Consider the following 26,218-nt stretch of genomic DNA (forward strand, 5'->3'; position numbering starts at 1 on the left):
ACTAATCTATTTTAGGTTTTCAAAAGAAATATATCATGTCAATATCACACAGGGCACTGTGCTGTGGGCTGGTAATTTTCAGATGCTCTGGAAGCAGTTACCTATACGATGCTCCAGAAATGAGGCAATGTCCAGCCAAATGTCTATCCTGTCTCATTGCTAAAAGTAGGAAAATACATTCTAGAAGTGACATAAGGTGAAGTCAAATGCTTTCCATGCACCCAACGTGCACTGCACTGATATCCATCACAGCACAGTGACTGCCCTGTCTCATTGCTAATTTTTTTTTTAAAAAAATCACAGGCTAGAAATGATACTATGTACAAATGATTCTTCAACTATAGTATCAGGCCTCCTCAGGAATAGGAAACAACTCCCCAGAAAATATACGGCTGAGAAATGAAACTGGGTAGCAGATGGATGGCACAAAGCAAAATGAAGACAAAATATGGAGAAATGGGAGTTAAAGTATAAGAACTAGGTTATATGCACTTTGGGGCAGGAACCATGTATTCTTGTTTATCTGTATAGAGACCATAACACTTGGGTGCTGTAAATATTATATTAATGAACAAACAATAAGTATCTGAAGATTGAAAAAAGAGGAAGAGGCATTGTTCAGGATGGTCCAGAGGAATATAACTAGTAGTTTAGGAAATTTAGACCATTTTTAATGTGGTCTATGAAATATTAGGAGAGTCTGCCAAGAGAAGAAATGGATGAAGGGTCATTATTTGAGTAATTTAAAATGACTGGACAAAGCACTGGAGGAAATAGTGCTGGGGACAATTTGTTAGGAGTCTGGACTGTGTGACATAATAGGTTTTTTCAATCACTAGCAATTATGCAATATTTTATTATTAAAGGGAGAAAATTTATAAATGCAAGTAATTTCTAAGAAGCAGCCAAGAACAGAATTCACAATGCAAAAGAAAGAAAAACCACAATAATGAATAAAAAAAAGTGAGGAAAAGGTTGATAACAATTAGTAACACTTAGTACTTATAGAGCACCTTTCATCTGAGGAAATTAAAGTGCTTTATAATATTAATTGATTTAACCTTACAAACCCCTGTGTGGTCAATAAGTATTATTAACCTTGTCATACCGATGAGAAAACTAGCAAAGAGAGATAATGTGGTTTGTCCAAGGTCACACAGAAAGTCTCTCTCAGAACCAGACCTCTTGATTCCCAGTCCTGTGATTTAAACACAAGACTATCTTTCCACCCTGTTAGAGTAAAATGAAGGGAATGGGTCACAATATGCCACCCAGGAAACAGTTTCCACATCAAGGAATTTACAAGAAATGGGATTTGCCTCCCCTTGGAGTGAACAAGGGCATCACCCTTCATTAAACTCAGACATCTCCTGGATCTTAAAAGCAGGACTGAGGATTCACAAGGAGGGCTGGGTGGCTCTGTGCTACTCCTGGGGCTTGTTGATGCCCGGGTGTCCCTGCTCATATCTGGCAATTACTCCCTAAAAGGGTTTGACAGCAGGTAGATGGAACCTGTGTGAGTTAAGCCTGACAATGTTAATCCTAGCTTCCACTTGTATTTTCTTCTTGGATTGCCAGGGAATGTCACAAGCATCAGCTTTTCACCACCCAAATCAATGGAGCCCAAACATTCAGAATTTTGTCCGGGGCGGTGGAGGGGGTGGGAGTGTGTTCCTCTGAGATCAGAGCATGGAGAGTACTGATCAGGTTCAGCTCCTCTCCCTGCAGCATATTTTCTGCTATTTCAACAGATTTTCAATTACTTTCATCTATACAGCAGGAAAAATCAGGGGGAATATTCTTGCCCAATGACACACACACACACAATCCAGTACAGCACCCAGTTTTGTGGTGTGAACTGCAATTATTCCCCATAAACAAACACACTTCTCTCCATCTCATTCTCGTCTCATGTTTTATACCATCAATCTTTTTTCATTCGCTTCTTTACAGTTTCCTTAGCATTTGTATACTCCCCTAAACTTACCTTATCTCCCTCTAGGTACATCTGGGTTTCAGAGCTTGGCTCTGTGCCCTTTGGCTTTTCAGTTTCTAATGACCATCTCCATCTCTGCATACAAGTCACTCAATTTTTTACAGTCCAGTTCTATTTGTGCTTCACTCTCTTTAACTAAGCCTGGCCTAAGCCAGTTTGCACAAAAGGTTTACAGCCAAACCAGTGCCTCCACTTTGAATTTTTATTTCTCCTTTGTTTTACTAACTACTTTTTATTTACTGTGTAAACACTGACTCATCATCAGATCTATCTGAAGTGTCTGATCTATGGAATAGATGATGCCATAACATCTTAGCATTATTTAAAAATGGACAGAGATATGGGTTAACTTAAGAGATGGATACATGACATCAGCTTGCCTACACCTCAAACAACAGGTGAAGGTGCTTGCCGTTCAGATCGTGACCTTGTTGGATGCATACAAACTCAGCAGTTGTATCAGCTGCAGGAATGCAGACTGCTAGCTAGAAATAATGCTTCTCATGATTGGGCACTCATTTGACATCTGCATACATTTATTTACTTGAATCATACACTCCTTCCATTTGAAGGAGCACCTATCCTTTGCTCCAGGGGACACACACACACACGTTATAAAAATAGACAAATCCTCTAACACCTTTTGTCCAATAATGCATATATATAATAACCCATCAGCTGAAAACATATGTGAGGTCTTTTCAATCTCCCATCAGACTTCCCAGTCCTTTGCAGACAGGGAAAATAAATGGCCCTTGCAACGTATCCTGCAGTTTGATAAAGGCCAATTGCAGATCTATATGAACCCCTGGAAGTCTTGGTTCCATATCTGTGGTCTGGTGAAGATGGAGTTGTGCAGCTGATTAGAGTTATTTTTCTTATCTTTCCCATTCCCATTCATAAGTGCTCTCTCTGCCTCCACAGCAAAACATCCAGTAACATCAGAGATCAGAGCTAGTTTCACCCATTAGCGTGGCTATTTCGTAACTCATGCAAGTTAAAGCTGATAACGTATGCTATCAGCAGTGAAACACACTCGAAGGTAGTAAGATAGAAAAGCCATGCTAGTGGGTGAAACCAGCTCTGATATCCAGGGCCGGCTCTAGGTTTGTTGCCGCCCCAAGCAAAAAATTTGCCGCCCCAGGCTCAGGTGGGGCTGGGCCTCGCAGGCGGCGCTGGAAGCGGAGGGAGTGATGTCTCCTTCTCTCAGCGCCTGCAGGGGCTTTACCCCCTCCCCCGCCAGGCCACGCAGAGAAGCCTCGATATAAGGGGTGGCACAAGGCCGCGCAGCAGCCAGTGCGCAGATGAGGTGGCACAACCCCAGCTCCCCGGTAGGACTCGTCCTCTCCTCGTAGCGGCTGGGCCCTGGCAGCTCAGCATCCCAGGGCTGGGGCTTCCCCTTCCTGCTATGGCCGGGGGCGTGGCGCCCTCGCCCTGTCTAAGTGGTGCAGCTCCGAGAGCACAACTGCCCCCCAAAAAGGGTGGCCAGAATGCCGCCCCAAGCACATGCTTGCTTTGCTGGTGCCTAGAGCCGGTCCTGCTGATATCATTGTAGGCTAATGTGTGGGGTTTGGAGTGGGAATGATGCACGTGCACACGCACACAGGAAATGGCTTCACACACACACACACAGGAAATGGCTTGAGACTCAAAGAAAACTACAGAGAAGAAATAAGGGTTTTATAGATAAAAACTGATTTTGACACACTGTTTATTTATGTAATATTTTAGAATTGTTTTACAGGGAATTTAATCCAGGGGCAATTCCACACACAAAGGCAATTGCCAAGCAATGTCTTCAGCAGTCCCTGAGGAATGCTTTTTAGTATTTGCACATTGTTGTTAGCATTGGGCCATGTCCTTGCCATCAGTCTGAGTCAGGGCCTGAAAAAACACCAGGCACAGAAACGATAAAAACGCCCACACTCCTGTTTCGGAATACACACACTGCACATATTTTGAAGTCATTTTTATATGCACTTAGAGCTATAGATAGGCACATTTTAGGAATATAAAAACAACAGTGAAACACTGATGCCTTCCTTCCTTTCACTCTCTCCACCCTCCAAAAATGTGTATCTTTGTAAAGAGTGACAGGATGGGTGAGGTCATACCTTTTATCGGAACAACTTCAGAGAAAAAAATGTTGAGAACACCTGTTCTAAGGGACTATTCAAGGTAGAGTGGCACTTAACACATCTGCAGCCATAGGCCAAAAAGAGGGGGTTAGTGGGTTACAGATTGTCGTAACAAGCCAGAAATTAGTGTCTCTGTTCAGTCTATGATTTTTAGTGTCCAGCAGAATTATGAATTTAAGTTCCCAGACGTGTCTTTTGAAAGGGTAGTGCAGGTTTCCTGCCCCTGTTTTTTCAATCCTTATCCCCTGTAATCATTTGCCATCTGCACTTTGTGGTTCATCACTCCTGGTTAAGGTGGTGGGCCTTTAGTTCTGAGCAACCATATGGCCGCCTGTCCCAGTATCTGCAATAGATACACACCTTCTGATTTCTACAGCAAATGAGGCAGGTCTCCTACAAACAACCTCCTCCTTCAGTACAAATCCCTCACCCCTATTCCTGAATCACCTATTAACTTGAATGGTTAAAGTCTAGCAAAGTTATAAGCAACTGAAAACAGTTATAAGCAACAGGAAGGATGAGGCAACATTAACTATAGATTAGCTCTGCCTATCATACCTATCTTTATGGCAGGAAAGGGGTTAACTCAGGGCCCATTACAGTACAGATAGAAACCTAAGGCATATAAAAGCTAAGGGAAAGGTTATACAAGGATAAGAAGTTGTCTCTCCTCCAAAATCGAGGCAAGAAGAAAGTGGAAAACTGAAAACTGATATTGAGAGTCATCAGATTTTGGTGTGTGACAAAGCCACACACTTTTGCTTCACTGTCATTGAGAATCATCCAAACTACACTCAGTTATAAAGGAACAAGTGCTAGGTGAATATTTTAGTTTAATATATACAGATTCTTTAGGTATTCATTTCACTTCAAAAATACATTTTTCTTTCCAGTACTGATAAGCCAGAGTTGCGTCAGCTTGCTGGAAAAATTTTAGTATTCATTTGAATCAGGCTCCTAAATGAGAGAAGTTATACTGCTGTTAGGTAATAACATGCTGTAAAATAATTGATTAGAATGTTCCGAGGTTTCAAAATCCTTGAGGGAAAAAAAAGAAGCTAATACCCCTAAGCTTGTCCGAGTTTTCTGAGTAAACCTACCACCTATATTCTGTTCTATCAAGCTAGCAAGATTTCTGTGCTGACAAGTTCTTTTTTATATTTTCAAACAGAATAAATAACATCTTACCATCAAAACATTTTTAATGACAATAGTATTTCACAACTGCAGACCAAAGATATGGAGAACAGAATGAGTCTAAACTGCAGAGCATTAGGTTCACTCTTGCCAGTGCAGGGAGGCATAATTTCAAATGCATCTCCCTACACTAGTTTGGGGAATTCACTTTAGGGAGTGCAGCTTTAGCTTCTGCCATTGGCCCTCCCAGTGTAAGTGGCCTGATGTGCTGAATCCACACATACCCAGCCTCCCTGTTTAAGCTCAGTGCCGCATAGAGGGTCTGCTATGGCTTTTTGCAGGTGGAAAGGAATTTATAGGCACCTAATATAGCAGCAAACTGCCGTTGTCTCAATAGCTTTTCTGTTGCCAGTGCCCCACAGCAGAGTTTGAGCCAGCAGAGGGAATCAGGCCCAGAAAATTTGTTCACAAGAATAGCATTAAATGAATAACTCCAAACATCTTAAAGAAAATAAAAATCGGGAGGAAAAGATATAGAAGAAGTTGCACTTGCACATAAGGGACTCAATTACTTCTTGGAGACAGTGAAACTGCACTGCCCCAGAAGGGCACCAGGAGGTTCCTTTCCTGGAGCTTCCAGGAATGCAGAGGCTTTCTTGCTACTAGGGCCCTTTGTGGGGGTGAGACTTACATGCTACAATCCCATAGTGAAAGTCAGCTTTGTTGGCCCGTGCACAGGGAGGGCAAAGTCATAGCCCTGCCTCTTCCCCAGCCCCTTACGGGCTCTATGAGTCCCCACACTGCCCAAAACACAAGGACTAAAGCAGATCCTAAGAATGAGGACTGCAATCTATTTGGTCCTTATAGGGACCATGTAAGTGGGGAAAGCTCTCCTCATGTAAGGGTCAGGCAGAATCTGGCCCAGAACGAGGGTAGCAACTGTAGAGATTTCCACTCACGCTTAATGAATAATAACTAAGTAGCAAAAATGAGTAAAGAACTAGTCATGCTGAAATAATTAAATAAAATATTTCTACAGCCTATTTGTGATCTGTAAAATAAAAGGAAAGTAAATGCACAAAAATCATATCTTTTTAAGCAAAGGAAAAAAATAAAGGAATGCAAAATGAGGATTCAAATTACAGAGAAAAAATGATTGTGTTAATCCTTTGAGAAGAATTATATAATGTAAATAAATACCTCTTTCTCCCAAAATATTCACATTTGATCCTTACCCCACCCCACCCACATGCATTTTCACTGTCATTTTCTCCTGAGGAATCATAAACAGCTTGTCAATACCGTTTAAAATGTTAATTTCTAGCAGTAAAATGGCTGATACTCTTGTCGTAAGCAATTCATTGCTTCCTCCTTCTTCCGGGCATTTGACTACATCAGTGTAGAGCTGTTATCTAAAATTCTATTGCAGCTCCAGCCTGCTGAATCAAATACAACTGCATTACCGAGCACCACAGAATACACCTTTCGAAAGTCAATTACCATCAAGATGTCCTTCTGCCTTTCAGTGAGGAGAAAAGAATCATTAACCCAGCAACCCTCATCTAGGCAACAAATTCTGATAAGTGCCTATTTATGACAATGCCATTTTATATCATACAACGCTGAATGGAAAATAAAGCATACACAGATAATAATAATAAGTTCTATGACCTTATATTCTGCTATATTTAATACATGGTTCACATTATATTAGTATCCATGTTTTATAGCTGTCAGTAGAATCAACTTGCATTTTAAATAGACAATATAGATTTATTTGGTTCTGCTCAATGTAAATTGCATTAAGTCTGCCAAAGGAACCAAATGAAACTATCACCAAAGGGAAATGCATTGTACTTTTGATCAAGAATGCAAGCCCTTGTCAGTGGTTCCCAGTTTGTGTTCCCCTACAACTGAAATATGAAATAGTAGTTTTTAAAAGTTATTTTCGCTAATCCTTTATGTCACGGGGGACCTTCAGTGTAGTTCCCTGATTAGTACTAAAGTTTATCTCCCATGCTTCAGAGCTGTTGGTTTATTTTGGCCATTAAATAACATTTAGTTTATTTGGCAGAATTCTCTCTCCTGTAGGAATTCTCTTATTTAAAATGGAATAGTCAGGCTAATGATTTGTAATCTATGCACACATCTTAAAACATCTTTCCCCACTTGTATAAGAAGCAGCATTTGTACAACTCTCTCTGCAGTATTTTATTCACTGTTGGAGATTTTTCCTTACAATATGAAAGATGGCACCATAGATTTAACCTATTGTATTAAAAATAAATATCCTGAAAATAATTACACCATGAGTTATACCACAAACTTAAGACTCCATTATTTGAATCATGGATTTCAAAGAAAATGTGTGGAACTGTTCATTTTCCATGACAAAAATGTAAAGTCTCTGAGAAACAAACAAAATGTAACTTTCTGCCACTTTTCTCTTACTACACATGCATAGAGGGAAGCTGGAGAGACCTGGAAGTGACTGAGCAAGCAATCTAATTGAGTTATAGACTTTACTGTTGGAGCCAGATGGTCTGTTCTTAGGCTCCCTCAGTGGAGCCTATAAATTAGAACTCTGAAAATGGCAGAGGAAGAATGGAAGACAACACACAGGAGGCTCAGGAGATAGGAGACCCGCTTCTATTCTATTCCCTTCTCCGAAGTTCATGAGTCTTCTTTTCCCTCCTCTCTTACTGCAATCAATAGTCTACCCTGAAGGTCAGGCTCCTTGTTCCAGCAGCCAGAGAGAATTAAATCACTGATGAGAAGTGGGAGAGTGGAAAATATCTCAAATAATTCAGAGAAAGGAGACCTGACTTTCCATCCTCACCTGCTATCAGTGTTCCAACTCGCAAGACTTGCAATCAAGTTTTGAGACATTTGATGTTTTTCTTAACCCCAGTTCTTGAAGTCAGATGATTATGTGAGAATCTCAGTGTTCATTAAAAAATTAAAAGTTTTCAACACTCGTGGTTGTGGAGAAAAGCTGGAAAATGGGAACCCTAGTGGCTCAAAAACCAGAAGACAAATCAAAGGAACCTCAAATTTAGTATTTTTAAATCTCATGATTTTGGGGCAAAGTCATGATTCCGAGTAGCAATACTGCCTATCGGAAAAAATACTATTAGGCAAGTACCAGCTCCAACAAGCTGAGAAGCACCTTGGAAATTATTTTTATCTTTTTCAGGTACCAAAACATTTTTAGCACCTTATGAAGCCTTGTTTGATTGATACTGGCCAATAAAACAATGTAAATTAGGAAATTTAATGTTACCCAAAGAAACTTGCCATTTTCTCCATAAAAAATGGGCCATTTAAAATGAAAACAAAAAACTACAGTCCTACACATACTGTATGTAAAATCAGCTGAAATGCATCAGCTGGCTTCCTTTGAATAATGGTCAACAAATGGTAAATATTATGGAGATTAAGCTGTCACAACTATTTTAAAATGATCTGCTCTCTGACCATAATGTAAAACATTTTTGAGCTATCTGGCACTATATATTCCTATTTTCCAACCAAGCTCTATATTATGAAGTCAAGTTTAAAGTGAAATGGTATATTTTGTCACTTTTACTGGATTTGTTGTGCATATCATAAGCATATCTGTGAATGAAGGCTTTTTTATACACCAGACAAAATAGATGATTATACTATATGTGCATGTATATGGAGCGACTTCCAGAAGGTTAAAACATACCTACTATTTCTGTGGGCATAATACACAAGATACTAAGAAACAAATCCTTAAAACATTCCTAAAGCATAGTTGCTACATCATCAAAATTAAACACAGTTAGTATGTCACGCTACTACATCTTTTTTCTACAATTATGTTCTAATCACAATTTACTCTTTCCTCCCATCTATTTAGGTATTCAGATGTATTTTCAACTTCATGAATCTAAAAATCTAATCTCTCACAGCTACAGCAAGATGTATCCTCAGGCCAAGTGAGAGAACAGCACTGTTTAAGACAGGAAGTAAACCAAACAAATAAAAATATCATCATTGTATTAAGTCTAGTTGGTCTAATTGAGAAATTCAGTCACAAACCCAGAAGGCAATTCAAAATTGAAGAGCCTTTATAGAAATGCTCCATGGATATCATCAAAACCCCAGCTGTCGAAGCTTACTAGCTGTCAGCTTCTGTCATGGACAAAGTCAGCCTGCACTTTACAGAACAGATGAAACATTCTCCTGAAAAGAATGGCTGAATATGTGAAAGAAATAAGAGATGATAAATTCTTCTAAAGTCCACCATGCAGAAAGCTATCTCGACGCCTATCACTTTAGGTTGCCTATCACTTCCCATTCTAAATATATTTCCAGTCTGTTTGGAAGGGCTCTAATGCTTTTATGGTTAGCAGTAGGAACTTGAAATTTGGCAGGGGGTAGTCTTGGGGGTGCGAGGATCAAAAAAGGTGCCCACGTGAAACACAGAGGACATGATTTTCAGAGGCCCTGAGCACTAAAAACTCCAGATGAAGTCAGTAAGAAGCACCTCCGAAAAATAAGGTCCCAGCTGCCTCAACTCGGCCACCTAATCATTGAGGCACTCAAAATTAGTGAAAAATTTGGTCTAAATAACTTGCCGAAGGCCACACGATGCCATAGAAAATAATTACTCTTGTCAAGGTATCTTTAGGACTTAAATGTGGAAATGTGCCATATTTCATCAGTTTTATTTCCCCCTTCTCGTTTCTACTCTCCATTTTAATCTGTCCACTAATATTGGCTGAGCAAACATCTGAAGCTCAGGACTGAAATAAGAGAACAGAGTATCCTTGTTTGAGGAATTTCCTTACAGTATATGAAGGCTGGAAGTTCAAAAATCTTTGATGGAACAATTCTCTGTAAGAAAATGCAATTTCCTCTAACCATTTCATGAGGACATGTTAATTTAAACAAAATTTTTGATGGGAAAGTCAAAATGTTTTCTTTAGACTTTCTTGTTTCATTTCAATAATGTTTAAATATTTCATTCAAATAATGTTAAAACCATTCATTTTGTATCAACTTCTATATAACATTGATTTTATTATATTATACACACCTTGCATTTAATATACAGTACATATTTTTTTCTAATATAGTGTTTTGATATTATTAGAACAAAATGTTTAGAGTTTCTGAATTGATTTTTTTCAAAATTTCTGTACCACGGGACATTTTGAAATTTCAACCTTTTGGTTTGATTTGGAAAAAACAAACTTTGAAATGTCAAAGTCTCCTGTGGAACAGAAATTCCATTTTCTAACCAGCCCTAATTGGAAGATACAGAGATATCTGAAGTGGGAGGTCCAGATATGAAATGCTACTTGTGACTAGATATATAAAGCTTTCAGAGTAGCAGCCGTGTTAATCTGTATCTGCAAAAAGAAAAGGAGGACTTGTGGCACCTTAGAGACTAACAAATTTATTTGAGCATAAGCTTTTGTGAGCTACAGCTCACTTCATCAGATGCATTCAGTGGAAAATACAGTGGGGAGATTTATATACACAGAGAACATGAAACAATGGGTGTTACCATACACACTGTAACAAGAGTGATCAGGTAAGGTAAGCTATTACCAGCAGGAGAGCGGGGGCGGGGGGAACCTTTTGTAGTGATAATCAAGGTGGGCCATTTCCAGCAGTTGACAAGAACATCTGAGGAACTGTGGGGGTTGTGGGAGCGGGAATAAACATGGGGAAATAGTTTTACTTTGTGTAATGACCCATCCACTCCCAGTCTTTATTCAAGTCTAAGTTAATTGTATCCAGTTTGCAAATTAATTCCAATTCAGCAGTCTCTCCTTGGAGTCTGTTTTTGAAGATTTTTTGTTGAAGAATTGCCACTTTTAGGTCTGTAATCGAAGAGATTGAAGTGTTCTCCGACTGGTTTTTGAATGTTATAATTCTTGACGTCTGATTTGTGTCCATTTATTCTTTTATGTAGAGACTGTCCAGTTTGGCCAATGTACATGGCAGAGGGGCATTGCTGACACATGACGGCATATCTCACATTGGTAGATGTGCAGGTGAACAAGCCTCTGATAGCGTGGCTGATGTGATTAGGCCCTATGATGGTGTCCCCTGAATAGATATGTGGGCACAGTTGGCAACAGGCTTTGTTGCAAGGATAGGTTCCTGGGTTAGTGGTTCTGTTGTGTGGTGTGTGGTTGCTGGTGAGTATTTGCTTCAGGTTGGGGGGCTGTCTGTAAGCAAGAACTGGCTTGTCTCCCAAGATCTGTGAGAGTGATGGGTCATCGTTCAGGCTAGGTTGTAGATCCTTGATGATGAGTTGGAGAGGTTTTAGTTGGGGGCTGAAGGTGACGGCTAGTAGCGTTCTGTTATTTTCTTTGTTGGGCCTGTCCGGTAGTAGGTAACTTCTGGGTACTCTTCTGGCTCTGTCAATCTGTTTCTTCACTTCAGCAGGTGGGTACTGTAGTTGTAAGAACGCTTGATAGAGATCTTGTAGGTGTTTGTCTCTGTCTGAGGGGTTGGAGCAAATGCGGTTGTATCGTAGAGCTTGGCTGTAGACGATGGATCGTGTGGTGTGGTCTGGATGAAAGCTGGAGGCATGTAGGTAGGCATAGCGGTCAATAGGCTTCTGGTATAGGGTGGTGTTTATGTGACCATCGCTTATTAGCACTGTAGTGTCCAGGAAGTGGATCTCTTGTGTGGACTGGTCTAGGCTGAGGTTGATGGTGGGATGGAAATTGTTGAAATCATGGTGGAATTCTTTTCCATGGGTTCAGATGATGAAGATGTCATCAATGTAGCGCAAGTAGAGTAGGGGCATTAGGGGACGAGCGCTGAGGAAGTGTTGTTCTAAGTCAGCCATAAAAATGTTGGAATACTGTGGGGCCATGTGGGTACCCATAGTAGTGCTGCTGATTTGAAGGTATACATTGTCCCCAAATGTGAAGTAGTTATGGGTGAGTACAAAGTCACAAAGTTCAGCCACCAGGTTTGCCATGACATTATCGGGGATACTGTTCCTGATGGCTTGTAGTCCATCTTTGTGTGGAATGTTAGAGTAGAGGGCTTCTACATCCATAGTGGCCAGGAAGATCACTGATGGATTGTAGTTTCCTCAGGAAGTCAGTGGTGTCTCGAAGATAGCTGGGAGTGCTGGTAGAATAGGGCCTGAGGAGGAAGTCTACATAGCCAGACAAACCTGCTGTCAGGGTGCCAATGCCTGAGATGATGGGGCGTCCAGGATTTCCAGGTTTATGGATCTTGGGTAGCAGATAGAATACCCCTGGTCAGGGTTCCAGGGGTATGTCTGTGCGGATTTGTTCTTGTGCTTTTTCAGGGAGTTTCTTGAGCAAATGCTATAGTTTCTTTTGGTAACCCTCAGTGGGATCAGAGGGTAATGGCTTGTAGAAAGTGGTGTTGGAGAGCTGCCTAGCAGCTTCTTGTTCATATTCCGACCTATTCATGATGACGACAGCACCTCCTTTGTCAGCCTTTTTGATATTGATGTCAGAGTTGCCAAAACCTTATCTTGATTAACAATAATGTAAATGGTTACACTACTTGACCTGATAAATTAGGTGCTATTTAATGTTATGTCAAATGCACTTTATCACTTCCAGTCTCTCATGGTGAAACATTAGGTGTAAATGCTTATAGATACACTTGTAATGCCAACATCACCGCATGTTTTCCTGCACTTCAATACTACAGGCTTTAAGCCAGCTTCAGTGTTTAAAACATGACATTCTTTTATGAGCTTCCTTCTTTACATGTGCTAAGCAATGAGTGGACCAAGTCATTAATTAATACTCATATATACAAATCCAGATGAATGTATTCTGATGACATTACTATGGAACAACAATGGCATCCAGTGGCCAAAACCATTTATTGTCTATCCTGTACAGAACATAATGCACCAGACAGTGATTGCTCTATGGCATACATTCCCCTTCATACATTTAGGTGTGTACATGTGGTGCCAAATCTGGCAAAGATGAGTAAATTCAAAGCTTCATAGCTTACAAGGCCAGAAGGGATCATTATGATCAACTAGTCCAATCTCCTATATAATACAAGTCAGAGGACTTCCCTTAATTAATTCCTATTTGAACTAGAGCACATCTTTTAGAAAAGCGTCAAAACTTGATTAAAAAATTTCCAGTGATGGAAAATCTGCCACAGCCCTTGGTAAATTATCCCAATGGTTAAATACTCTCTGTTAAAAACTGCACTGTATTTCCAGTTTTAATTTGTCTAGCTTCAACTTCTAGCCCATGGCTCTTATTATATTTTTTTCTGCCAAACTGAGGAGCCCATTATCAAATTTTTATTCCCCATGTAGATACTTATAAACACTGATCAAGTCACCTCTTTATCTTCTCTTTGTTAAGCTAAGCAAATGGAGCTCCTTAAGTCTAACAATGTGAGGCACATCTTCCAAGCCTTTAATAATTCTGGTGGCTCTACTCTGAATCTTCTCCACTTTACCAACATAAATCGCCTCCATCTCTCATGGTATTTGTCAGACCAGGTTTTGATCTCACGCTGATCAGAGAGTTTTGTAAGGTACTACTCATAACACAGGCATTGAGGTAAGAATCCACTTAGAATTGACTGGCTTTTGTCAGTTTGATGCATTTTTTTTTAAAACAAACATTTATTAAAAATACATAACTTCCTATTGAGAGCTATGTATTATTGTACAAACATGGGATTATGAAGTCTTTTAAAGACTTCTGAAACCTTTGCAAAGAAGGGATCTTGGATAATTAAGATTGCAGTACTGATAAACAGCTGCAAGATGGGTTGACCAACAGTTAAGAAATGAGGCATTTCTCTTACCTCAGGGTTGGCTAAATTGAATACTTAAGTCATGAATAATTTAGATATATTACATACATTTTTATGTGCACATTATACAGTAAATGTACATTACATTATATGGGATATACATTTTTATTAGGCCTGTGTAAAACTCAGTGACTTCAATTTTCAGGACCTTTGCTTCAGAATGGTTTGTATCTTTTGAGTTTCAGGTTTGAATGAACCAGAAAACTCAAAGTGAAATTGAGCCACATAAGGGAACTAATAAGGGGATGAGAAGCCCTGTAACAAGATGTAACGATGTTTTTAGCCCTAGCAGAACTGAATGTTAACTCATCAAAAAACAAACAAACAAAGGATGGGTGAGAGAGAAGGTATTTCTGTAACTCTCTTACATTTTCTACTGTAAATGAAATAATAATAGTTCATTTCAGTGTTTTATTTGCACTGTGCAAATATCAGTCTTTATAAATATCTGTAAATATTATTTTAACGTTATTCTCTGGTATGATCTTGTGATTCAATCCCTAATGGCAAATCCCTTACAGGATAGATGTTATATGTATAAAGATTCAGAACATCGGGTCCTAGCAGCCCATTTCTTGTACGGATTAAGAGGAAGTACAATGAAATCCAAAGTGTTATGTTCCCTCCACCCCAAGCAACAGTCTTGAAGAGGCTCAAGTAACTCGGTACAGTGTGTGATTTGGGAAAGACACTCTGGTGGCTACAGACTCACAGTGCAAGTCCCACAGTAGGTTCAGTACAATGTATCACCTTACAGCCTAGTTCTCTTTAGTTTTATTGCGAAATGATTTATTTACTTCGCGGTGGGTACATATGCACATATTGTGTTAATTGTACTCTATTACACTGCTTCACAATGACAATAACTGATAGCATTGGGAGATAACTTACATTTTGTTGACAGTCAGTGGCTTTATTTCAAACTGAACAGGCAACATCTTGTATTATAGCAAGCAGCTATATACTCTCCGATATCTAAATTTATGTGGTCACCATCAAAAAGTGGTGTTTTCCAATGGTTACCTCACTAAAATTACCAAAGTCTTCCTCTACTCTTACAATAAGAGATATCTACATGGTAACATTTGGCAAAAGGTGACTCTTTAAATGGTGACCACTGTAACGCATTTCCCATATCATTATATACCAAGTGATAATTTAAACAGAACCACAAGGGCTACAGACTTAAATCATTTGGTGCTATAAACTTTATTATATGATTTTATTAGTTGTTAGGTGATGACAGAGGCATTGGTGCTGCTGTATTAGACACAAAGTTAAGGATTGTCCCTGCTTACAGGCTAAAAGACAAACCAGCTAGGCTGAGTTCACTCAGAAATCCAGAAAGTGTGTTGCTTAACTTTTCTTTATTCCTTTTATTTATGAACTCATAATTTATAGGTATGTAGGAGAAGTGAGTTTTATATCTTTCTTCCATATTCTGGCTTAGGTTTTTTTCATATCTTTCTTGTTATCCTTTAAATCATGCCAGTTATCCCTCCTTATCAGCTGTTCTCTGTTCAATGCAGAGAGAAAGTCTCTTTAGTTCTACTCTTATTGTACTTTTATATGACAATGTAAATTGGAACTACATACTATTCAGGGAACTGATGTGTTTGACATAACAAGTTCAGATAAATATACAGTGGTGTCTCATGTAGAAGCTATATATTAATCTACCACTGTACAAAACTGAAAGAGATCTTATATTACACCAGGTGGATCACAGACCTATAAAACATATCTGGCCAGATTCTTTTCTGCACTCCTACCCATTGCGATGATCTGATAGTACAAGGGGTATGGAAAGCCACTGAATCCCCCCGGGAAGGGATTCTCTGAGTATGGGTAATCTGTAGCGGGCATAGATCTGGCAGAAGTGGATCTATAACACCTGCCATGAAACTATGAGTGTAGAGGTCAGGTCAGGGCTACAGGGGGGTTGGCAAAACTCTAGCTATTCTTCTATGGTGAATGGCCCCCAGGGACTATAGCCAGGCAGGGCACTTTGAGGAGCCCCAGGGTGCATTAAAGTATTCCTGGGCTGGTGTTGAATTGTTCTCAGATGTGAGAAACCACAACCAACTTCTTTGAGACTCATCCCTTCATCCCAGAAGATAATGCACGCAGCTGAGTATGTCACCCACAGCCTGTATGCTTCTTGCACTAAAGGAAATGTTTAATCTAAAGCCTATTTTTATCTGTGCTGTCTATAGAACCTCTCTGTTATAATACAGACATGAATGTAGAACCGTTACTCATGCTGATGAATACATACTGTGACTCATGCAAGTAGTCCCACTGACTTCAATCAAGCCCTATGTAAGTGTAGTCTAGACTCACACAATTCAGTACTACAGACACGCATTGTTCATCGCTGGGAACTCATTCATACTGTGAAGAACGTTCGCGAGGTTTCATCTGTTCAATTTTCATGAAGAAAAATTAACTCTTCTAAGTTTGTTTTCATGGATAAAGTCTCTCTTATTATTGGTGGTCCAATTTCACATCTTACAATTTATCACCCTAAAAAGATAACTATAGATAACCAGTGACTCAAACCCTTACCCAGCTGCTAACTATTGAATACAATAAAGTAGTACATTTGAAGCATGAAAACATGATGGAAACCACGCTCCCTGGTGACTTCTGACTTTTGGCTCCTTCTTAGAGATCTCTCTCTTTCATTTCTGCTTTCTCTAGCAGGCACAGTTCAATCTGCTAATAAAGAGACAGCATCAAAGCATGCTCTTTTAAAGTTATACACAAAGGATAGATATTAGGGATTATAATGCTATTAAGTCACAGAGAAACTGTAATCAAGTAATGATTTGAATCCTCACAACCAAGGAGATTTAGAGTTAATGGCAAAAATTCAGGTTGACATTTCATCCTTAGCTCACCCTACTGAAAAGTAAAAAAGCAAAGGTACAATGGCAGGAGTGTCAGCCCAAATTTTTAGCTTTAATGTTGAATTCTTTTGCTATTGTCAGTTTAAGTTGGATACCTAAATGGAGCTACGTGAAAACTTTCACATATACAATTAAATTCATGCATTCTGGCTCTCTGTTGTTTTTAAAAAACTGACACACACGAACACACAAATCTATTTTTGGTGACTCCTGTCCCAGATTTTTAACCAGAAGCTAAAACAAAACTTTTCCATCATCTATAAAAGTCAAAGGGTAAATTACAGAAAGTCACAAGCTTTTGAAGGACAAATCTTATTTTCCCCACCCTCAGCATTGTTTCAGACCAACAATGATGAAAGACTTCAGAAAGAAAAAAGAGAGGAGGGAAAGAATACAGCTATTTTCATGTGTTGTGGTTTTGTTGTTGGTTTTCTTTTTGTTTTTGCTTTTTTGGAGACACACACATCAGGTTAGAAAGAAAAATTGGCTAAATTGCCTAAAAATGTTGAGCTAAACATCCAGACAATGGGAAATTTGCGAGAAGAGGAATGAACAACTAGCATTGCGATCATCAACAAAGCTGCCAGTCTCAAAGTGCACATTTCTGCTCAGTTTCCTGTTCATTAGTCTGCTTAGTTTATAATCAAATGAATTTATTTTGGCCAGGGCTCATGATCTTTTTGCATTCACTTTTCTTCGTGAGATTGACTTTTACTGGCATAAACGCTCACAGAAAGCAAATTTCAAAGTGACATGCACGCACACACACTTGTGGAAAATAAATTTTGCTTGCACAGGCATTTGTGCTGGAAGTGCCTGCACACTCCATCCACTCAGGGAGCAGACGCAACACCCTGTGACCTGTTTGACTGTCATGACCAACATATAAAGCAATATCAAATATTCAGAGGACTTCCCACAATCAATTCATAAGTTAAAACAGTTGTGAATTTTTGTTTTTTTAAATTATGAGATAATTTAGGACAACAGATAAACCTGAGGAAATTGTAATCTTCTCCTGGATATTCTGGGAGCAGAAACAGAAGCTATATTTATTAGATAAATTATTAATTGAGAATTATATACTCCATTCTAGTGCCGATATACAACAAGTGCAGCTACAGATCGAGGCACCTCAGAAGAGAGAACTGTGCTGTACACCTATAACTTCCTACACTTTCAATGTCTTTCAGAATAAACAACAGAGCCTCTGTAGGTAAACTTATGCAGCACTTTAGCATACCCAGTTTTGCAGGCACTGTTGAAAAAAATCACAGGTACTAGCACAAATTATCTTGTGGAACTACTATTGCAGAATACATCCATTTACAGTCAGATGACTGGATCTGGATCTCATTGGGATCTCAAAAGCAAAAGAAATGGGCCAATCTCCACTCAGATGCACTGGTATAAATCTGGAGAAACTCCACTGATAGTGGCCCAATAAGTACGGCATTTCCCACCTAAAAAAGGAAGGACCCAGTAGGGGCATAAATTGTATACTGGACGTTGACCAGTATTGTTGGAGCATATGAGATATGTTAAATTGGTAGACTACTTGTATTGCAAACTATTTTAAACCGTGCTGCTGATACTAATAAGTACAGGAATATGCAGGTAGTTACTTTTATTTATTGGCACTAATAAAGGGGAAAAGATATGTGGATGAAATACTTCCCTGGGTTACACATGTGCAGCTGCCAATGATTTCAGTTAGGGGTGTGCATGTGTCTGTCTGTCTGTCTGTCTGTCTGATTGACTCAGAGCAGAACTTGGCCTAAATTTTTGGTTTGTATTGTAGAGCTCTACAGCAGTGTGGTACCTGAACAAAAATACCTGGAGGACCAGCAGCCAGCTTCTACTAGACTCACAACAAATATGCCTTCTGAACACTGCAGGCATATTTGGAACACATTAGTTTCAAAGTCTCCTCTGTCCGAGTTGGCTTACATAATAAAAGACTATAGGTTCCTACCAGCTCCATAAAGCTGTAGGAATCCAGCAGGAAAAAAAGGCTTTTGAAAATGAGAACACGGTTAACAAAAATGCTTATTTTTAGATTCCTTATCCCATATTAATTTACTTTTCAGAGAACATTTTTTGGTTTATTTAAAAATGCCCACGGCCCCTCAATATTTTCTATCTGGGAGGGACTTGCCATCTCCTTGTTTTATTTCTGTCCTCCTTTCCCTCATTCTCTGACTGCAAGACCTTCCTCCTTCTGCCTGCCTCTAACACCTCTACCTGCCCACTGGCCCCTGTTACAAGCAGTCATTTGAGGGCTGAGATGGAAGAGAACCTTGTTTCAACAGCCTGAGAGGACAGCTCCTAAGACCAGTGGTGAGAGGCCCACACAGGCTCTTAAGGACCTAACTGCCCACCTCTTTCTCGAGGAAACCTCTATTCTTGTAATTGGACTGTTTTTCTTGGGGAAGGGACCCCTTGGATCCCCTTTCTCTTAACTATCACTATGTCTATGTTTGGAGCTGGTGGTGTCGTTCCCAGCTTGAGCAGACATACTTGTGCTAGTGTAATGCTGACAGACCCCGGTCATCAGTGGGCGGGATTGAACCAGGAACCTCTGGAGCTTAGTGCATGAGCCTCTACCGCATGAGCTAAAAGCCAACTGCCTCTTAGCTAAGGCTGTAGAGCAGACTCATTTAACTCTGTCGAAGTGGTCTCGGCGCCACTAGATGGGACAGAACACCACAGCCAGAAGGTGTGTAGGTTACACTAGACCTGAGCAAGCTAGGGTGCTATAAACAGCAATATAGCCACATTAGCACAGGCAGTGGCCAGTGACAGCACAGTCTAGCTGCCCTGAGTATGTATGCACAGGGTGCAGGTGGGTTTGTAGCTGGGGCAGATAGCTCATGCGTTCTCTCAACACTTCCCATGGTACTGGGGCTATTTGTAATGTACTAGATCAATGAGCACCAGTGTGAGTTTATCTGCATAAGCTGGGAATCACACCCCCAGCTCCAAGTGTAGATGTAGCCTCTACACTGAGACTAGGTCTTTTAGCTTTCTTTTCCCTCCTATCCTCCACTATGCTCTCAATGGCCTGGTCTGCAGACTCCTCTCTCCCTCACCCCAACCTGCAGGGCCCAGTTCAGGTGAACCTGCTCCAGCAGAGGTCCAGTCTTTCAACCTGCTCCCTATCTGCCTGTTCTAAGTAGGTGAGCCAGACAAGAGTGCTGGTAAGAAAATGGTCTATTTCTTGGCCCCAGTTACCAGGTATAGACCAGAGTTCCAGAAGGTCATAAACAGGGGGGTCAGTATTCACTGACTCACATGGCCCACTAAAAGACTGAAACTAGGAGTTAGCTCCCCCCACCCCCCAAAAGCATGACTGTCTCCAAAATCATGAGATATTTAAAAAAATAATGTATTTTTGGTTCTTGTTTTCCTTTTGGTTTCTGTGCCTTTAGCGTACACACTGGTCATATTTTCATGCTTTTCTCCCCAGCCATGAGGGCTAGAAACTTTTGTTTTTAAACAGAAATTGAAGTTCTCATTTAATCACATGGCTCCAGTGGCTGGGGCTTTAAGGAAGACACAAAATATCATGACGCTCATGATAAAATGGCGAGGGTTGGTAGCACTACACTCCTGCTTTCTCTTTCCATTTCCCCTTTTCTGCCACGAAAATTCCTCTTACCTGATTGATGAGGGTCCCTGCAGCCTAGGACCTAGCCCACAAACAAGGCATTAGCTAATGCATATAGGGTATATTCACGCACTTATACATATACCATATTAATAGGTATTATGCACATGGTATTAATGTAATATATATGTGTGTTGGGTTGGATAACAGTGCTAAATTGTACTTTATTTATTCTTGCTCACTTATGCTTAGGGGCATATATCCCATGATGCCCTGGGACAAGTATAGCTCAGCACTTGGTTTAAGAAAATACAAAAGATGGCAAAAACTAGATCGACGAGTGTTATGAAACAAAGGTACAATGTAGCATAAGACAATAAGGTAAGATTTTTGAATATTTTGTGCTAGGGAGTATCTTCATACCCCTTAACATCTGGAATTTAATATTCAAACAAAAGATGGTAAAGTATAGGGAGGCACCAAAGGCAAAGCTGGCACAAAGTTGGTTAATTAAACTTACACATTAAGTGACATGATCAGTGTACTGCAACTTGTAAAGAGCCTTCCTATAAAAGATGGCTAGTTTAAAGGGGCATCTCGGAAGCACATCTTCTGTGAAGATGAACTGAACATGCTGCATGAATTCGCCTCCTGGGAAGGACTGGTGATGTATTATCCCCTTCTTTCCTGTACTGTGTTGGATTGTCTTCAGACAATAAATTTGGCTGAGCTTGGTTATTTGGTCTCCCAAACATTCTTAACATCAAATGACACATACAGTGAATTAGTTGACTATACCCTTTGTCAATAAAGGGGATGATTTATTATCTCAATTATTAGTGAATGTTGGGAGCTTTGATATCAAGCACTATCTAAATGTTAATCATAGTCATAATCTCTTGCCTTGATTTCTGCACCCCCCTAAATCCCCTCCCTGTTCCCCCTTATGTTACCGCAGCTAACATTTTCTACCTCTTCTGTATTCCATTAGCATCATCCCATCCTCAAATCCCTTCAACCTTCCTCTCATTTACTGCATTATATTGTCATTATTACCTTTGAGGATGTGGACAGTTCTCCCCATGACCACATCAACCTTTGTTTCCACCTGCACTCTGTCTCAAGCCGAAGGCCTTCTCGGTTCTCTCTCTCTCTCTCTTTCTCTCTCTACAGCATTCTTTGCCCACTCCGTTTTCTGCCTTTTTACACACTGGCCCTACACTTGAAACAGCTTCTTTTTTCTGTGCCAAACTTCCTTCTCCCCATGTGCCTCTTCAAGCCCATTTTTTTCACTGGCTCTTTCATTTGCCCTCATTCCTAGCCCTTCGGTCCTCTGCATTGTGCCTGTCCCAATTGCAGTGTATGTTCCTCCAGATGGGGAACTTGCCTAAATGTGTTTGTAAAGTGCAATGTACTCCCATAGCATTGTATAATAAATGTGGTAAGTAAAATCAATGTGAGATTACAGCTGAGAAATTCAAAAAACTAATTCCATCATGTTGCACAAGACGTATAAGTTAAGATGTAAAATTTATGGTACACAACAGTATAAAAATTAAAACGTTAATGTAAACATTTAAAAGCACATAGTAGTATTTTCCTATGTACAACATCATGGAATTAATGTTAAGAATACAAGAACTGCCATATTGGATCAGGCCCATCTACTCCAGTATCCTGTATGAGACAGTGGCCTGTATCAGCTGCTTCTGAGGAAGGTGTAAAAAACAATGCTGTAGTCAGTTATGGAGTAATCTTCCCCCAGCTTTCCTCTTAACATCCAATGGTCAGTGGTTGGCTTATGCGCTGAAGCATGAGGGTTTATATCCTTTCAGCACTTATGTTTTAATATTTATTATTATAAGTCTGGATATTGCATAAGAAATCTTCATTTGTCAAGGCCAGTGTTGCATTAACTTTAGTTATAGCATTTAGTTTTCCTATTTTTTTTGAAGTTAAAAGAAAAGTGAATATAAATGCAAAAAGCAAACAAAAATGCTTTAGATGTAAAGCGCTTGAGGTAGATATGCACTAAAAGCAGTCTTAAATGCTGAGTCACCTTACACTTTAAGGCCTTAAGCACCTCGCTATCTAAAGGTGGTTTTGTTGCTTACAGCTTTAATGGTTTAAGGGCAATATAAAATGATTTGATGCCTGCCAGGCATTTTAAATGGATTTACCTTTAGGGTGTCATGAAAATCAAATTAAAATACTCTAAAATACTTTAAAATTAAAATACTTTAAAATTAAAATACTCCATAGCTTTGTGCATATTCCAACTTTAAACATTCATACCTCTAAAACTACAGGTGAAATTTTAATTCAGATGTCTTCATATTTGGTGTCAAGGCTGATTCCGCACTCTGGCACTTTGAGTGCAGAAGGTGGGGGCCTGCAAGGATTCTAAAAATTACTAATGGTCACTCCAGGCTGGTATTAAACTCCCAAGGTTACAGCTTTTCTCTGACCTTGGATGGGTAGATGCTGCCACCACCCAAGTGCACAAAAACCCCTTTGGGAACCCAGGAAGGTGCACTTGGGAATTCCTTCCTGTGGGGTACCCTCAAGCCCTTTCACCCCCCATCCGGGGAAGGGCTGAGAAAGAAAAACAAAAGAAATCAGCTGTTGCCACAAGCTAATTAAACATGTGCACAAACCTCTTAGGACGCAAAAACCCAATCCTGTTCTTAAAAAAGGTAAATTTTATTAAAAACAGAAGAAAATACATCTGGAACTTAGGCTATTGCTAGATTTCAAAAGAGCAAATATAATAATTCAGCACCAAGAATGGTTTTCTTGAGGTCCAGCTTAATGGTTACAAACAAAACAAAAGCATTTGGGGGTTACCACAGAGGAGTCCACAAGCCATAAAGAAATAAAAGAGATAAACCTAATCACATCTTCCTAGACATTTCCTGATCTACTTACATATCTGGGGTTTCAAATGAGTAGTTTCTAGGTATAATCTGATGATTTTTCATACCTGGCTCAAAGTTTTTTACAGCACAGTTCCAGCCCTGTCCCTGCTCTCCGAGAGAACAGCACAGACAGACAAAGGGGAAGTTTTTCCCCAATTTTAAAAAGTTCTAGTCTTCCCATTGACTCTTTTGGTGAGATGCCCACTCCCTTCGTTTTACCTATCGACTTTTTAACCCTTTACAGGTAAAGCAAGTAGAGAACAGCTACTAACAGGGATTTTATAGCTAACTGGCTGGCTGGATGTCCATAAAAGAGAGCTACCCCCACTTCATTTGTCACATCAGGATTCTTAATGAAGATTATAAAAAAAGACAGGTTTGCTAGCTTCGACCACTTACAATGTACAAGCACAAAAATGCCATCTGGAACATATGGGGACAAGTGTATTTTTACAAGCTCCCATAACTCAAAAACAATTGAGCTAATTTAATTCAAACCTTTTCCCCCAAACACCAAAACCAGCCAGCCAAATACACACACTTTTGGCTGGAGATTAAGCATGGAAAATTCCAGCCCCAAGTGAATCTGTCAGAGGAGGTTATGAGCAACCAAATAAAAGGATGTTAAAATGGAAGATAGATTTCAACCTTAAGCATAGTATTTGCTTCCTGCCAATACAGACGTGAATACAAAAGCACTTACAACAGTAACCACCACACACTGCATTGTGTAATTAATAATCATGAAGTCCTGTAATCTTCTCTGGTGACTATAGGTGAATTATACTTTGGTTTGAATGCATTACAGGACACCAGTGTGTAGCTATCTCATGATCATTCACCTCCTCTGTGTGTTTACTTGTTCTTTAATTTTTAATTGTATTTACTATTTGTGAAATGTCCTGAACTGACAGCATTTACAGACTGAAATGCTCTATTTACTCTGTTCTCAATGCAGATTATCACACGGGAAACTACGCCATAAACTGCACAACATTATCTCACCAACCTGCTCAATCCTTTTATGGAGGGAGGACCTTCACAGACTGAAAGTAAGCCAAGGTCTTCTGCCCATTTCAACTTTGGTCTCCTGGCAGAGACTGCCAAAAAGAGGCCAGTTAGTGCCAACTGTGATGTGACACCTGTCCACGTGGGATTGATCTAAAACTTCCAACTCATTTGAACTGGCAACAGATGATGAAGCAAATAAACATTTTACATGCTAGTTGTCCTCTGTCCTCCTATTCACCTTGGGCCACATCCTCCGGGCTGCAAACTGCCTTAGCTGAGCAGCTGAGGATATTCCCCACACTGAGAAATTCCTGAGTTGAGTAGAGTTGGCACAACTGTTTCTACATCATCCTCTATCAGTCCCCTCATTAAAGGGGGCATGGCCAGTGGCAGGTGTGGCCAAGGGAAGGGGGCAATATTCAGCTGGTGTAAATACCTCTTGGGGGGTTACTACCAACTGGCACAAGTTAGAACAGCCCTAAGACAACCCTTACTTGTGCTGGAAACTGAACCAGCCTCTGATGCATAAAACCACCTTTGTTCCTCCAACCCTCCTTGGGTTCTCAGCAGACTCCACCTGGACAGATCCAGAAAACTGGGAGATTTAAGTACAGTAGCACCTTACAGACAAGCATAGTATTATACAGAAATTGTGTATTAAACTGTGCCACCTAGGGAGCTGTACTATTTGCAATGGTCCACTGGCCATATTAAAAGATACTGATATTACTCCAGGTCATACTATCTATAGCCACACATACTGTAGCCATACACATATACAACTGGGGCACAGCATCAGAGTATTTTCTTTCCAGTGTATATTTCCTGATAATAGTACTATTTTCTTTTCATGATAAAGCCAAGCAAAATATTTTGAAATGTAACAGCATATTTCAATAAATTATTGAAAAGGAAATTGCATGCACACACACACACACACAAGAGATAACTACTTTTGATTGACAATGTCTTTTTAAGATAACCCTTTGTTCCATATACTGCATTCTATACAATAATTTCTCTTGGTATCTTATAACACCTTGAATCCACAAGCGCTTAACAAATTAACTGTAATGCACGATCAAAATGCTATAGCCTTTCTGTACATTTATGTTATGCTGTCATAAACATATAATGCTTGTACAGTATTGCAATTCATAGAATTATAGAATATCAGGGTTGGAAGGGACCTCAGGAGGTCATCTAGTCCAACCCCCTGCTCAAAGCAGGACCAATCCCCAACTAAATCATCCCAGCCAGGGCTTTGTCAAACCTGACCTTAAAAACCTCACAGGAAGGAAATTCTACCACTTTCCTAGGTAACCCATTCCAGTGCTTCACCACCCTCCTAGTGAAAAAGTTTTTCCTAATATCCAACCTAAACCTTCCCCACTGCAACTTGAGACCATTACTCCTTGTGTAATCATCAATTATGATTGATTACTGAATCACATATCGTTAATTGTTGGCTAACTGCGTTCCAAGTTTCTGAAATGTTGCAGCGTGTCAATCACATATTATACTTAGTTCCTTGAATCACATCTTGCCACACTAATTCTTTAATCACTTCACTGTTTAGCCCCTCCTCTCCTGCACACATACCCTTACACATACACACAGTTGAAAAGTTCTAATTGGACGATATATTGGAAAATTCTAACTCC

At 39.8% G+C, this 26,218-nt stretch overlaps 1 protein-coding gene across 1 annotated transcript in view; it reads right to left on the minus strand.

Moving 5' to 3' along the window:
• ADGRA1 (adhesion G protein-coupled receptor A1) overlaps window positions 1-26,218 on the minus strand; it is a 465,281-nt gene that overhangs the window by 11,490 nt on the left and 427,573 nt on the right.

The sequence above is a fragment of the Chelonia mydas genome, chromosome 7 (genome assembly GCF_015237465.2).
Source record: "Chelonia mydas isolate rCheMyd1 chromosome 7, rCheMyd1.pri.v2, whole genome shotgun sequence".
Classification (NCBI taxonomy): domain Eukaryota; kingdom Metazoa; phylum Chordata; order Testudines; family Cheloniidae; genus Chelonia; species Chelonia mydas.